Source organism: Pseudorca crassidens, chromosome 12, assembly GCF_039906515.1.
Source record: "Pseudorca crassidens isolate mPseCra1 chromosome 12, mPseCra1.hap1, whole genome shotgun sequence".
Classification (NCBI taxonomy): Eukaryota; Metazoa; Chordata; class Mammalia; order Artiodactyla; family Delphinidae; genus Pseudorca; species Pseudorca crassidens.
Window position 1 is genome coordinate 33,576,141 of NC_090307.1, and position 12,819 is coordinate 33,588,959.

A 12,819-nucleotide genomic window follows, 5' to 3' on the forward strand; every position below is an offset into this window, starting at 1 on the left:
ACAAGACAGTAGAAGGGGTGCAATCACTATAAAATCAAATCCTATACCTGCTGGGTGGGTGACCCACAAACTGGAAAATAATTATACCACAGAATTTCTCCCACAGGAGTGAAAGTCCTAAACCCTATGTCAGGCTTCCCAGCCTGGGAGTCTGGTAATGGGAAGAGGAGCCCCCAGAGAATCTGGCTTTGAAGGCCAGTGGGGTTTGATCACAGGAATCCACAGGACTGGGGGAAACAGAAACTCCACTCTTGGAGGGTTCATGTAAGGTCCTTTGTGCACCAGGACTCAGGGAAAAAAGCAGTGACCTCTTAAGATACTGGGCCAACTACCTACTTGCTAGTATTGGAGGGTCTCCTGCAGAGATGGGGGTGAGGTGTTGTGACTCACTGTAGGGACAAAGACACTGGCAGCCGTAGTTCTGATGAGTACTCATTGACATGAGCCCTCCTGAAGGCAACCATTTTCTCCTCAAGACCTAACCCCACCTAACCAACAGTAGGCTCCAGTGCTGGGATGCCTCAGGCCAAACTATGAACAGGGCAGGAACACAGTCCCACCCATCAACAGAGAGGCTACTTAAAGTCTTACTGAGCACAGTCCTACCCACCAGAGGGACAAGATCCAGTTCCACCCACCAGTGGGCAGGAACCAGACTATCTCACCAGGAAGCCAGCACAAGCCTCTAAGACAGCCTCATCCACAAGAAGACAGACAGCAGAAGTAAGAAGAACTACAATTCTGCAGCCTACAGAACGTAAACCACAATCACAGAAAGTTAGACAAAATGAGATGGCAGAGTAATATGTCCCAGATAAAGGAACAAGATAAAACCTGAGAGCAACTAAGTGAAGTGCACACAGGCAATCTGTCAGAAAAAGAATTCAGAGTAATGATAGTGAAGATGATCCAAGATATCAGAAAAAAGCATGGAGGCACAGATAGAGAAGATGCAAGAAATGTTTAACAAAGACCTAAAAGAACTAAAGAACAAATAAACAGAGATAAACAATACAATAATTGAAATGAAAAATACACTAGAAGGACTTAAAAACACAGTAACTGAGCAGGAGAATGAATAAGTGACCTGGAAGACAAAATGGTGGGAATCACTGCTGCAGAACGGAATAAAGAAAAAAGAATGAAGTGAAATGAACACAGTCTAAGAGACTTCTGGGACAACATTAAACACACCAACATTTACACTATAGGGGTCCCAGAAGGAGAAGAGAGAGATAAAGGGCCTGAGAAAATATTTGAAGAGATAATAGCTGAAAACTTCCCTAACATGGGAAAAGTAACAGTCACCTAAGTCCAGGAAGCACAGAGAGTCCAGGCAGGATAAACCCAGAGAGGAATACACTGATACACAGAGTAATCAAATTGATAAAATTAAAGGCAAAAAAAAAAAAAAATTAAAGACAAAAATATTGAAAGCAACAGGAGAAAATAAAGAAATAACTTACAAGGGAACTCCCATAAATTTATCAGCTGATTTCTCAGCAGAAACTGCAGACAAGAAGGGAGTAGTATTTAAAAAGATGAAAGGGAAGACCCTACAAGAAAAAAATACTCTACCCAGCAAGGCTCTCATTCAGATTTGATGGAGAAATCAAAAGCTTTACAGACAAGCAAAAGCTAAGAGAATTCAGCACCACCAGATGAGTTTTGTGACAAATGCTAAAGGAATTTCTTCTCTACTCTCTAAGCAGAAAAGAAAAAGCCACTACTAGAGACAAGAAAATTATGAATGAAAAAGCTCACCAGTAAAGGCAAATATACAGTAAAGGTAGAAAATTATCTGCACACAAATATGATATCAATACCAGAAATTGTGAGAAAAAGGAGAGCACAAATGCAGGATATTGGAAATACATTTGAAATTAAAAGACCAGCATCTTAAAATAATCCTGTTTATGTATAGCCTGCTATATCAAAATCTCATGGTAACCACAAGCTGAAAACCTACAATAGATACACACAAACAAAAAGAAAAAAATCCAAACACAATATTAAAGTTAATTACCAAGCCACAAGAGAAGGGAACAAAAAAGAAAGGGAAGAAAAAAGACTGACAAAAACAAATCCATAAAAATCAAGAAAATGGCAATAGGAACATATATATTAATTACCTTAAATGTAAATGGATTAAATGCTCCAACAAAAAGACATAGACTGGCTGAATGGATACAAAAATAAGAACATTCTGTAGGATTGATCACATGATGGGCCACAAAGCAAGCCTCAGTAAATTTAAGAAAATTGAAATCATATCAAGCAACTTTTGCAACCACAATGCTATGAGATTAGAAATCAACTACAAGGAAAAAAAAACTGTAAAAAACACAAATATGTGGAGGCTAAACAATATGCTACTAAGCAACAAATGGATCACTGAAGAAATCAAAGAGGAAATCAAAAAATACCTAGAGACAAATGAAAATGAAAGCACGACAATCCAAAATCTATGGGACGTGGCAAAAGCTGTTCTAAGAAGGAAGTTTATAGAAATACAATCTTAGCTCAGGAAACAAGAAAAATCACAAATAAACAAAATAATCTTACACCTAAAGCAACTAGAGAAAGAAGAATAAACAAAACCCAAAGTTAATAGAAGGAAAGAATCATAAAGACCAGAGTAGAAATAAATGAAACAGAGACAAAGAAAACAATAGAAAAAATCAATGAAACTAAGAGCTGGTTCCTTGAAAAGATAAACACAATTGATAAAGCTATAGCCAGAGTCATCAAGAGAAAAAGGGAAAGGACTCGATAAAATTAGAAATGAAAAAGGAGAAGTTACAATGGACACCACAGAAATACAAAGGATCATCAGAGACTACTACAAACAGCTATACAGTAATAAAATGGACAACCTAGAAGAGATGGACAAATTCCTAGAAAGGTAAAACCTTCTAAGACTGAACCAGGAAGAAAGAGAAAATATGAATAGACTAATCACAAGTACTGAACTTGAAACTGAGATTTAAAAGCTTCCAAAAAACAAAAGTCCAGGACCAGATGGCTTCACAGGTGAATTCTATCAAACATTTAGAGAAGAGTTAACCCCTATCATTCTGAAACTCTTCCAAAAAATTGCTGAAGAAGGAATACCTCCAAACTCATTCTCTGAGGTCAACATCACCCTGATATCCAAACAAGACAAAGATATCACACACACACACAAAGTTACAGGTCAATATCACTTATGAACATAGACAAAAAAATCCTCAACAAAATACTAGCAAATAGAAACCAGTGGTATATTAAAAGGATCATACACCATGATCAAGTGGGATTTATCTCAGGGATGCAACATTTTTCAATAATCACAAGTCAATCAATGTGATATATCACATCAACAAATTGAAGAACAAAAATGTTATGATCATTTCAATATATATAGAAAATCTTTTGACAAAATTCAACACCCACATATCATAAAAACTCTCCAGAAAGTGGGCATAGAGGGAACTTACCACCACATAATAAAGGCTATACATGAGAAACCTACAACTAACATCAAACTCACTGGTTAGAAACTGAAAAAACCTCTTAGATCAGAAACAAAACAAGGATAGCCACTGTCACCACTTTTATTCAAAATAGTTTTGGATGTCCTAGCCATGGCAATCAGAGAAGACAAAAAAAAAAAAAAAAAAGTAAAAGGAATCCAAATTGGAAAAGAAGAAGTATAACTGCCATTGTTTGCAGATGACATGATACTATACATAGAAAATCATAAAGATGCTACCAGAAAACTACTAGAGATCAACAATGAATTTGGTAAAGTTGCAGGATAAAAATTAATACACAGAAATATTTTGCACTGCATTCTTTTTTTTTTTTTTTTTTGCGGTATGCGGGCCTCTCACTGGTTTGGCCTCTCCCACTGCAGAGCACAGGCTCCAGACACGCAGGCTCAGTGGTCATGGCTCACGGGCCTAGCCGCTCTGTGGCATGTGGGATCTTCCCAGACTGGGGCATGAACCCATGTCCCCTGCATCAGCAGGAGGACTCTCAACCACTGTGCCACCAGGGAAGCCCTGCACTGCATTCTTATACACTAAAAATGAAATATCAGAAAGAGAAATTAAGGAAACAACCCATTTACCATTTCAACAAAAAGAATAAAATACCTAGGAATAAACCTACCTAAGGAGACAAAAGTCCTGTACTCTGAAAACTATAAGACACTGATGAAAGAAATTGAACATGATGCAAACAGATGGAAAGATATACCATGTTCTTAGATTGGAAGAATCAATGTTGTGAAAATGACTATACTACCCTAAGCAATCTACAGATTCAATGCAATCCCTATCAAATTACCAACGGCATTTATCACAGAACTAGAACAAAATATTTTACAATTTGTATGCAGATCCAAAAGATCCCAAATAGCCAAAGTAATATTGAGAAAGAAAAACAGAGCTAGAGGAATCAGGCTTCCTGACTTCAGACTATACTACAAAGCTACATTCATCAAACAGTATGGTACTGGCAGAAAAACAGACATATAGATCACTGAAACAGTATAGAGAGTCCAGAGATAAACCCACACACCTATGGTCAATTAATCTACAACAAAGGAGGCAAGATTACAAAATGGAGAAAAGACAGTCTCTTCAATAAGTGGTGCTGGGAAAACTGGACAGCTACATGCAAAAGAATGAATTAGAACACTCCCAAGAACTTCTGCTGCCACTGTCCTTGTCCCCATGGCGAACAGAGCCACCCCCCGCCTCTGCAGGAGAACCTCTAACATTAGCAGCTCACAGGGAGACATTCTGACAATGTTCACCCATGAATGGCTGCAGAAAAGAAGAAATTAATACATCCCCTCCCAAATGCTATTCAAGCCAGGAGATATTTTTTTACTTTAGGAATCAGGAAGATGGCAGAAGAGTAAGATGGGGAGATCACCTTCCTCCCCACAGATACACCAGAAATATATCTATACATGGAACAACTCCTAGAGAACACCTACTGAATGCTGGCAGAAGACCTCAGACCTCCCAAAAGGAAGAAACTCCCCACGTACCTGGGTAGGGCAAAAGAAAAAGAGAATAAAAAAAAGAGAATAAACAGAGACAAAAGAATAGGGACAGGACCTGCACCAGTGGGAGAGAGCTGTGAAGGAGGAAAGGTTTCCACACACTAGGAGCCCCTTCATGGGCAGAGACTGTGGGTGGCGGAGGGGGGGAGCTTCAGAGCTGCAGAGGAGAGCGCAGCCACAGGGGTGCAGAGGGCACAGTGGAGAGATTCCTGCACAGAGGATCAGTGCCTATCAGGACTCACCAGCCCGAGAGACTTGTCTGCTCACCTGCCGGGGTGGGTGGGCCTGGGAGTTGAGGCTCGGGCTTCGGTCAGAGCGCAGGGAGAACACTGGGGTTGGTGATGTGAACACAGCCTGCAGGGGGAGGGAGTCCGGGGAAAAGTCTGGACCTGCCGATGAGGGAAGAGACTTTTTCTTCCCTCTTTATTTCCTGGTGCGTGAGGAGAGGGGATTAAGAGTGCTGCTTAGAGGAGCTCCAGAGACGGACGTGAGCTGTGACTAACAGCACGGACCCCAGAGATGGGCATGAGATGCTAAAGCTGCTGCTGCCGCCACCAAGAAGCTTGTGTGTGAATACAGGTCACTATCCACACCTCCCTTCCAGGGATCCTGTGCAGCTGGCCACTGCCAGGGTCCCGGGATCCAGGGACAACTTCCCCGGGAGAACGCACGGCATGCTTCAGGCTGGTGCAACGTCCTGCTGGCCTCCGCCACTGCAGGCTCACCCGGCATTTGCACCCCTCCCTCCCACTGGCCTGAGTGAGCCAGAGTCCCTGAAGCAGCTGCTCCTTTAACCCCGTCCTGTCTGAGTGAAGAAGAGACACCCTCTGGAGATCTACACGCAGAGGCAGGGCCAAATCCAAAGCTGAGCCTTGGGAGCTTTGCAAACAAAGAAGAGAAAGGGAAATCTCTCCCAGCAGCCTCAGAAGCAGCAGATTAAAGCTCCACAATCAACTTGATGTATGCTGCATCTGTGGAATACATGAATAGACATGGAATCATCCCAAATTGAGGAGATGGACTTTGAGAGCAAGATTTATTATTTTTTCACTTTTCCTCTTTTTGTGAGTGTGTATGTGTATGCTTCCGTGTGAGATTTTGTCTGTATAGCTTTGCTGTAACCATTTGTCCTAGGGTTCTATCCGTCCATTTTTTTGTCTGTTTGTTTCACTTAAAAAAATTTTTTTCTTAATAATTATTTTTCATTTTAATAACTTTATTTTATCTTACTTTTTATTTTATCCTCTTTCCTCTCTTTCTTTCTTTCTTTCTTTCTTTCTTTCTTTCTTTCTTTCTTTCTTTCTTTCTTTCTTTCTTTCTTTCTTTCTTCCTTTCTACATATTTCTCACTTTTATTCTGAGCTGTGTGGATAAAAGGCTCTTGGTGCTGCAGCCAGGAGTCAGTGTTGTGGCTCTGAGGTGGGAGAGCCAACTTCAGGACACTGGTCCACAAGAGACCTCCCAGCTCCACATAATATCAAATGGCAAATATCTCCCAGAGATCTCCATCTCAACAACAGCACCCAGATTCACTCAACGACCAGCAAGCTACAGTGCTAGAAACCGTATGCCAAACAACTAGCAAGACAGGAACAAAACCCCACCCACTAGCAGAGAGGCTGCCTAAAACCATAATAAGTCCACCGACTCCCCAAAACATACGGCCAGACGTGGACCGGCCCAGCAGAAAGAAAAGATCCAGCCTCATCCACCAGAACACAGGCACTAGTCCCCTCCACCAGGAAGCCTACACAATCCACTGAACCAACTTTAGCCACTGGGGACAGACACCAAAAACAACGGGAACTATGAACCTGCAGCCTGCAAAAAGGAGACCCCAAACACAGTAAGATAAGCAAAATGAGAAGACAGAAAAACACACAGCAGTTGAAGGAGCAAGATAAAAACCCACCAGACCTAACAAAGGAAGAGGAAATAGGCAGTCTACCTGAAAAAGACTTCAGAATAATGATAGTAAAGATGATCCAAAATCTTGGAAACAGAGAAAATGCAAGAAACATTTAACAAGGACCTATAAGAACTAAAGATGAAATAAGCAATGAAGAACAACACAATAAATGAAATTAAAAATACTGTAGATGGGATCAATAGCAGAATAACTGAGGCAGAAGAACGGATAAGTGACCTGGAAGATAAACTAGTGGAAATAACTACTGCAGAGAAGATTAAAGAAAAAAGAATGTAAAGAACTGAGGACAGTCTCAGAGACCTCAGGGCCAACACTAAACACACCAACATTCAAATTATAGGGGTTCCAGAAGAAGAAGAGAAAAAGAAAGAGACTGAGAAAATATTTGAAGAGATTATAGTTGAAAACTTCCTTAATATGGGAAAGGAAATATTTAATCAAGTCCAGGAACACAGAGAGTCACAAACAGGATAAATCTAAGGAGAAACACAACAAGACACATATTGATCAAACTGTCAAAAATTAAACACAAAGAAAACATATTAAAAGCAGCAAGGGAAAAACAACAAATAACACACAAGGGAATCCCTATAAGGTTAACAGCTGATCTTTCAGCAGAAACTCTGCAAGCCAGAAGGGGCTGGCAGTACATATTTAAAATGATGAAGGAGAAAAACCTACAACCAGGATTACCCTACCCAGCAAAGATCTCATTCAGATTTGATGGAGAAATTAAAACCTTTACAGACAAGCAAAAGCTGAGAGAATTCAACACCACCTAACCAGCTTTACAACAAATGCTAAAGGAACTTCTCTAGGCTAGAACCACAAGAGAAGGAAAAATCCTACATTAACAAACCCGAAGCAATTAAAATAAGAGTAGGAACATACATATTGATAATTACCTTAAATGTAAATGGATTAAATGCTCCCACTAAAAGACACAGATTGGCTGAATGAATACAAAAACAATACCCATATATATACTGTCTACAAGAGACCCACTTCAGACCTAGAGACACATACAGACTGAAAGTGAGAGGATGGAAAAAGATATTCCATGGAAATGGAAACCAAAAGAAAGCTGGAGAGAAGCAACACTCATATCAGACAAAATAGACTTCAAAATAAAGACTATTAGAAGAGACAAAGAAGGACACTACATAATGATCAAGGGAGCAATCCAAGAAGAAGATATAACAATTGTAAATATTTAGGCACCCAACATAAGAACACCTCAATACTTAAGGAAAATACTAACAGCCAGAAAAGGGGAAATCGACAGTAACACAATCATAGTAGGGAACTTTAACACCCCGCTTTCAGCAATGGACAAATCATCCAAAATGAAATAAATAAGGAAATACAAGCTTTAAATGATACATTAAACACGATGGACTTGATTTATATTTATAAGACATTCCATCCAAAACCAACAGAATACACATTTTTCTCAAGTGCTCATGGAACATTCTCCAGGATAAATCATGTCTCGGGTTACAAATCTAGCCTTGGTAAATTTAAGAAAATTGAAATTGTATCAAGTATCTTTTCCGACCACAATGCTATGAGACTAGATATCAATTACAGGAAAAGATCTGTAAAAAATACAAACACATGGAGGTTAAACAATACAGTACTTAATAATGAAGAGATCCCTGAAGAAATCAAAGAGGAAATCAAAAAATACCTAGAAACAAATGACAATGGAGACACGACGAACCAAAACCTATGGGGTGCAGCAAGAGCAGTTATAAGAGGGAAGTAGATAGCAGTACAATCCTACCTTAGTAAACAGGAAATATCTTGAATAAACAACCTAACGTTGCACCTATAGCAATTAGAGAAAGAACAAAAAAAAAACCCAATGTTAGTGGAAGGAAAGAAATTATAAAAATCAGATCAGAAATAAATGAAAAAGGAATGAAGGAAATGATAGCAAAGATCAATAAAACTAAAAGCTGGTTCTTTGAGAAGAAAAACATAATTGATAACCCATTAGCCAGACTCATCAAGAAAAAAAGGGAGACGACTCAAATCAATAGAATTAGAAATGAAAAAGGAAAAGTAACAACTGACACTGCAGAAATACAAAAGGTCATGAGAGATTACTACAAGCAACTCTATGCCAATAAAATGGACAAACTGGAAGAAATGGACAAATTCTTAGAAATGCACAACTGCCAAGACTGAATCAGGAAGAAATTGAAAATATGAACAGACCAATCACAAGCACTGAAATTGAAACTGTGATTAAAAATTTTGCAACAAAAAAAACCCAGGACCAAATGGCTTCATAGGCGAATTCTATCAAGCATTTAGAGAAGAGATAACACCTACCCTTGTCAAACTCTTTCAAAATATAGCAGAGGGAGGAACACTCCCAAACTCATTCTATGAGGCCACCATCACCCTGATACCAAAACCAGACAAAGATGTCGCAAAGAAAGAAAACTACAGGCCAATATCACTGATCAACATAGATGCAAAAATCCTCAACAAAATACTAGCAAACAAAATCCAACAGCACATTAAAAGGATCATACAGCATGATCAAGTGGGGTTTATTCCAGGAATGCAAGGATTCTTCAATATACGTAAATCAATCAACGTGAGAAACCATGTTAAAAAATTGAAGGAGAAAAACCATATGATCATCTCAATAGATGCAGAAAAGCTGTCGACAAAATTCAACACCCATTTCTGATAAAAACCCTGCAGAAAGTAGGCATAGAGGGAACTTTCCTCAACATAGTAAAGGCCATATATGACAAACCCACAGCCAATATCATCCTCAATGGTGAAAAACTGAAAGTATTTTCAATAAGATCAGGAACGGGACAAGGCTGCCTACTCTCACCACTCTTATTCAACATAGTTTTGGAATTTTTAGCCACAGCAATCAGAGAAGAAAAGGAAATAAAAGGAATCCAAATCAGAAAGGAAGAAGTGAAGCTGTCACTGTTTGGAGATGACATGATACTATAAATAGAGAATCCTAAAGATGCTACCAGAAAACTAGTAGAGCTAATCAATGAATTTTGTAAAGTAGCAGGATACAAAATTAATGCACAGAAATCTCTGGCATTTCTATACACTAATGATGAAAAATCTGAAAGTGAAATCAAGAAAACACTACCATTTACCATTGCAACAAAAGAATAAAATATCTAGGAATAAACCTACCTAAGGAGACAAAAGACCTGTATGCAGAAAATTATAAGACACTGATGAAAGAAATTAAAGATGATAGAAATAGATGGAGAGATATACCATGTTCTTGGATTGGAAGAATCAACATTGTGAAAATGACTCTACTACCCAAAGCAATCTACAGATTCAATGCAATCCCTATCAAACTACCACTGGCATTTTTCACAGAACTAGAACAAAAAATTTCATAATTTGTATGGAAACACAAAAGACCCCGAATAGTGAAAGCAATCTTGAGAACGAAAAATGGAGCTGGAGGAATCAGGCTTCCTGACTTCAGACTATACTACAAATCTACAGTAATCAAGACAGTATGGTACTGGCACAAAAAAAGAAAGATAGATCAATGGAATAGGTTAGAAAGCCCAGAGATAAACCCATGCACATATGGTCACCTTATCTTTGGTAAAGGAGGCAGGAATGTACAGTGGAGAAAGACAGCCTCTTCAATAAGTGGTGCTGGGAAAACTGGACAGGCACAAGTAAAAGTATGAGAATAGATCACTCCCTAACACCATACGCAAAAATAAGTTAACGGATTAAAGACCTAAATGTAAGACCGGAAACTATCAAACTGTTAGAGGAAAACATAGGCAGAACACTCTATGTCATAAATCACAGCAAGATCCTTTTTCACCCATCTCCCAGAGAAATGGAAATAAAAACAAAAATAAACAAATGGGACCTAATGAAACTTCAAAGCTTTTGCATAGCAAAGGAAACCATAAAAAAGACCAAAAGACAACCCTCAGAATGGGAGAAAATATTTGCAAATGAAGCAACTGACAAAGGATTCATCTCCAAAATTTACAAGCAGCTCATGCAGCTCAATAACAAAAAAACAAACAACCCAATCCAAAAATGGGCAGAAGACCTAAATAGACATTTCTCCAAAGAAGATACAGACTGCCAACAAAGACATGAAAGAATGCTCCATGTCATTAATCATTAGAGAAATGAAAATGAAAACTACAATGAGATATCATCTCACACCAGTCAGAATGGCCATCATCAAAAAATCTAGAAAAAATAAATGCTGGAGAGAGTGTGGAGAAAAGGGAACACTCTTGCACTCCTGGTGGGAATGTGAATTGGTGGAGGATGGTATGGAGGTTCCTTAAAAAACTGCAAATAGAACTACCATATGACCCAGCAATCCCACTACTGGGCATATACCCTGAGAAAACCGTAATTCAGAAAGGGTCATGTACCATAATGTTCATTGCAGCTCTATTTACAATAGCCAGGACATGGAAACAACCTAAGTGTCCATCATTGGATGAATAGATAAAGAAGATGTAGCAAATATATACAATGGAATATTACTGAGCCATAGAAAGAAAGAAAATTGAGCTCTTTGTAATGAGATGAATGGATGTAGAGTCTGCCATACAGAGTGAAATAGGTCAGAAAGAGAAAGACAAGTACCGTATGCTAACACATGTCTATGGAATTTAAGAAAAGAAAAAAAACGTCCTGAAGAACTTAGGGGTAAGACAGGAATAAAGACAGAGACCTACTAGAGAATGGACTTGAGGGTATGGGGAGGGGGATGGGTAAACTGTGACAAAGTGAGAGAGTGACATGGACATATATACACTATCAAACCTAAAGTAGATAGCTAGTTGGAAGCAGCCACATAGCACAGGGAGATCAGTTTGGTGCTTTGTGACCATCTAGAGTGGTGGGATATAGAGGGTGGGAGGGAGGGAGATGCAAGAGGGAAGATATATAGGAACATATGTATATGTATAACTGATTCACTTTGTTATAAAGTAGAACTGGCACACCATTGTAAAGCAATTATACTCCAATCAAGTTGTTAAAAAAATAAAAGTTACTCTGAAAAAAAAAAGTACTCTCCCTTACACCGTACACAAAAATAAAGTAAAAATGGATTAAAGACTTAATGTAAGACCTGATACTCTAAAACTCTTAGAGGAAAACATAAGCAGATCACTGTCTGACATAAATCACAGCAAGGTCTTTTATGATCCACCTCCTAAAGTAATCAAAATAAAAACAAAGATAAACAAATGGGACCTAATTAAACTCAAAAGCTTTTGCACAGTGCAAGAAGCCATAAACAAAACAAAAAAACAACTTACAGAATTGGAGAAAATATTTGCAAATAATGTGCCTGCCAAAGGATTACTCTCCATAATTTATGAACAGTTCATGTGACTCAATATCAAAAAAACAAATAACCCAACAAAAAATGGGCAGAAGACCTAAACAGAATTTCTTGGCTGGCCAAGAGGAACATGAAAATATGTTCAACATCACTAATTATTAGAGAAATCAAAGCTACAAAGAGGTATCACCTCACACCAGTCTGAATGGCCATCATCGAAAAATCTACAAACAATAAACACTGGAGACAGTGTGGAGTAAAGGGAATACTCCTACACTGTTTGTGGGAATGTAAATTGTTACTGTCACTATGGAGAACTGTATGGAGGTGCCTTAAAAACTAAAATAAGAGCTACCGTATGATCCAGCAATTCCACTCCTGTCATATATCCAGAGAAAAACATCGTTTGAAAGGATATATGTGCCCCAATGTTCACTGCAGTGATGTTTACAAAAGCCAATCCATGGAAGCAACCTAAATTTCC